The sequence below is a fragment of the Garra rufa genome, chromosome 9 (assembly GCF_049309525.1).
Source record: "Garra rufa chromosome 9, GarRuf1.0, whole genome shotgun sequence".
Taxonomy (NCBI): Eukaryota; Metazoa; Chordata; class Actinopteri; order Cypriniformes; family Cyprinidae; genus Garra; species Garra rufa.
In genome coordinates, this window is record NC_133369.1 from 45354197 (window position 1) to 45358765 (window position 4569).

Below are 4569 nucleotides of genomic sequence, written 5' to 3' on the forward strand. Positions count from 1 at the left end.
AAAGTACATTTTAAATCATTATATGTATAAATTTTTTAATGATTACAATAATATTTTCACAATTTAATGAGCTGACTACCACACTAAAACGTTTAAAGTACTTGATCACAGCAAAAAAGGCTTATCTTACTTATTTTTATCTTGCTTTTAGTCAAAATATATATATAAAAAAAATTAAGATTAAATTTAAGTTAGCAAAAGTAAATACAATATTTTGTCTTGTTTTAAGCAAAATGCACTTTTTTTTTTCTGGAAACAAGTCAATTTATCTGCAAATCAAGAGGATTTTACTTACCCCACTGGCAGATAATTTTACTTATTTTTTTAGCACAATGCACTTAATTTCGTCTTGTTTCCCCCCGAAAACAAGACTAAATTTCACTTATTAACACATTGTAATTTAAGAATTTTTAGATATTTTGACTAGAAACCAGTCAAAAATATAAGATACGTTTTTTTTTGTTGCAGTGATTAAAATGAACAAAGTTCAAATATGAAAATTAAATAAAATTAAATAAAATTAAAGTATATTTTTTTATAAATGCTATAAATGCTTTATGTCTTTAAATGCTATTTCAATGCTAGTTAAGCATATTTCAATAGACAATAGAATTATGAAATTGCATATAAAGATGTAATTATGTCTAGCTTAAGTGGGTCAAAAAAGCACTATAATGTTCACTTAATTGCGTTTAATGTTGTTTTAAAGTAATTAATTTTCACTGAATTCCAGTTAACATGTACTTAAGTGTCTGAAAACATCTCAGTGTAATCAGTGAACTGTAAAAATGCTTTTCCTACTTAAATCTTTTGTCTTTTTCCACAAATATCTAAAAATTCTTAAATCAATAAGGATTTTCCTGACAAGTAAAAATTAAATAATTTATTTAAATTTCAAAATTTAAATAATCTGCCAATGTGGTAAAAAAATAATCCTGTCTTCTGTTTGAAATAAGATTTTTTTGCTTACCCCATTGGCAGATTATTATACTTGTTTTAAGCAAAAATGCACTTTTTGACTTGATTTTTTCTGAAAACAAGAAAATATTTTTACTCTTGAAAATCCTTCTTGATTTAATTTTTTGTTTTAGATATTTTGGCATATATACACTGCAAAAAAAAAAAAAAAAAATGCCTTTCTTTCTTGTTTCCAGCTAAAATCTCTAAAAATTCTTAAATCAAGAAGGATTTTCATTTTTTGCAGTGTAATCTTTTAAACTATTATTTCCGTAAAAGTACCCCTTTACAGAAGTATGCTCAAGTGTACTTATTTTCCTCAAGGGGTTTCATTAATGATGCCCCTGACATGAATGCAGCGTAACACTGCCAAATGCAACAGGCTGCATAAATCCGCTTGTCAAATAAATACGACCGGTGTTGATGAGTCCATCTGGCATTAGTCACCACAGAGAGATATATGTGGCTAAAACTCAAAGGTCTTTAAAAGATGATGAAATGGTTATTTATCTCTTTGGCTACTCGACCTCGGAGGGCCGTTTGGAAAGAATCTGCTTCAGATTTCGTTCCTCTCTAACCGTCTCTCGCTGTCAATCTCACACGCATATACAAACAAACAACCTCACACACATGCTAACACATGCTCTCAATAGAGCTCAGCGAGATACGGTCATCACACATCATTCCAGCAACACCTCATTGAGAACTTACCTTTCACCAAAAAATAAATACATGTGGCTAACCTGTGGCAAAAGGGCCAAAACTGACCTGATCATCCTCTTGTGTTCCTGGTCTGTTTTGTCAAATATAGTATCAGCCTCAGTCGGTTTGATAATGAACCTCCCAGAGCCCGTTTGCTGACCCTCGGATATTCACGAATCTGGAAAGTGCTTTTTCAATCTGGCAAGCACTAATCTGATTGGCTGTCCTCACACAGCTAATGGGAGTGTAAAGCCACACAAGTCTTTTATCAGTCCTTGTGCCATGTTTACAAAGTACCGGGTGGATACAATCAGACTTTTGAGGAATAACTAAACACACCGTATTTGCCAAAGTTTCTTAAGTTACGTCTGTGATATAATAGGTACTTTTGGATATGTGGCTACTCTAATCACAAACGTTTCTTTTATCTATTTTTCAGTGTTTCTGTAATTTTTTGTTATTGCAGTAAGGTCCCACTAGTAAATGCTAGTTACAGTTTTTCTCAATTGCTTAAACACATTTCTTGAAATTATGCCTCTTATTTGCGAAACTCTAAACACAAATCCACAACTCCTAACTCAATTCCCCAAACTTCCTATATTGAGGTCAAAATGAAGCTCTCCACTCAAAACAACTCAATCTTGCTGAAAAACCAAACTTTGCTCTCAGACATGACACACAAATCCTCAAAAAACTCACACTACAACACAGTTTTACACACTGATGAGATAAATTCAAAACAATACTACTAAAACAATAAAAAAAAACTTTTCACATGATGAACACAACAAATGTATGTATTTGCAAGTGTTTTATTTCTTACTTTACAGTAATGTACTGTAGAAAACAGAACAAAACAGCAAACAACAACAAAATAATTATTCTGCCCAACATCCTGTGTTTGGTCTGGAACAGGCCAAAGAACCTCTTCAGCATCACAGGCTAAATTAGCCCTGGCCAGGCAGCAGGGGTCAAATCCTCTTGCATGCCTAATCCAACCCTGGCACCCATCAACTAAAATATATGAGACTGCTTGTCTTCTTTCCCTTGCCCTTCCTGTCTCTTCCATGTTGTCGTTGTCGTCATCATCCTTCTCCTTCTTCTCCTCCTCTTCCTCTTTCACCTCCTACTCTTCCTCTTCAAAATTACACATTACTATAGGTGGGATATTGATTGAAAAAGACTGAATAGGATTCAAAGTTACACTTGTACTAGTGGTCTGACAAAAAAAAAATGCATTACAACGTCATTGTGAAACAGAAAAGAAAAGGAAATATGGGCACAAAGGTGAAAATAAAAATGAGAAAGCCCACTGTCAGAATTTGTAACTCCTGCGTTGTCCTCTGTCTATATATGCTTTCCAATTGAAGGTTCATGAAATGTACCTTTGAGCTTTTTCAGAGAACTGCTTTATCATTGGTTGATCTATATTATTCTTCATTAGTGAAAGTCAAGATTCACTTGAATAATTCATGGCAAATTTACAAAAAGTCTAATAGAAATGTGTAGAATATATGATTGACAGTTTATGACAACTAGATCAAAAATTTTGCATTTACAGTAGGTAATGACTTATACGATGAGCTAATGACTTGATGTTTTGAGGGGTAAGACTATTGCACAGAGAAATATATAATACATTTTGAGCAACATGACAATAGCAACTGATAATGTAGGAAACCGCAGACAAATGTATATAATCAGTTGTATGAATGTGCCAAAGCAATCACAACTTGATCAGAAGAAAGAGACGCTTTTTATGATGTGCACAAGAGACTAGATGATGTGGATGTTGAACAAGTAGTTTTGGCAATTTCATTTCTGATCTGAGAAATGCACCAAAGTGACTGAGAAACACTGTAAGCTGACTTTGGCTCTTTTATCTCCATTGAAGATTCTGATTAGTGTGTGCTAAATTTTGACTCCTAGTGTTTCCAGTTGGGTAATTGTGTGCTAATTGAGCTCAAACTTCGCAGACTTGAGTGAACAATGTTGAATGCTTGTGCTTTCTAAATGACCACATGGTGTAAGCACTGAGAAATGTAGGGATTTGTGTGTAGAGTTTTGCAGTAACAGTTCACCAAATATAACTCATGTGTCAAAGCAGGGAATAGTGTTTAATGTTTAGGGAAATGGGTGTGCTTTTTGAGAAATGGCGTTATAGTTTTGAAATTTTAGTTCAAAAGACTGGCTATAGTGTTTTAGCAATTGAGAAAAACTGTAATACATTAACTAAAACGAAGTAAAACTAACCAATTAATTACATTATTTATAAATCTTTGTTAGATGAGATTCTTGAGTATGTTTCTTCATCGGATTTAGAGAAATGAAGCATTGCATCACTGTCTCACTAATGGATCCTCAGAAGTGGATGGGTGCCGTCAGAATGAGATTTAAAATGGCTGATAAAAATAATCCACAAGTAATCCATGCTAAACACTTTTAAAAATAAAGGTGCTTTAAAAGGTTCTTAAAGCAATGCCATAGAAGAACCATTCTTGGTTCCACAAAGAACCATTCAGTCAAAGGTTACCTTTTTATAATCTGAAGAACCTTCTTTCACCACAAGGAAACTTTTGTAAAACAGAAAGGTTCTTTTTGGAGCCATTCAGACAAAAAGGTTCTTCTATGGCATCGTGAAGCACCTGAGTGTACTCCAGTCAATTAATTAACATCAATGAAATGTTATGCTTATTTTTAGGTTGCTTTTTTATTTTTTTTTTAAGGGACAACAGATGAAAATTAGCCATTGGGGCTAACTCTGACTTGTTTACAGTATTTGACTGTTGATTAATGAGTTCTGTCCATATGTAATAAAGAAAGAAAGAAAGTTATATGCTTATTTTGAGTTGATGCCGTATGCATTGCAATTGCAAAATTTGCTTTGTTAGAATGAGTAAGCAACAATTG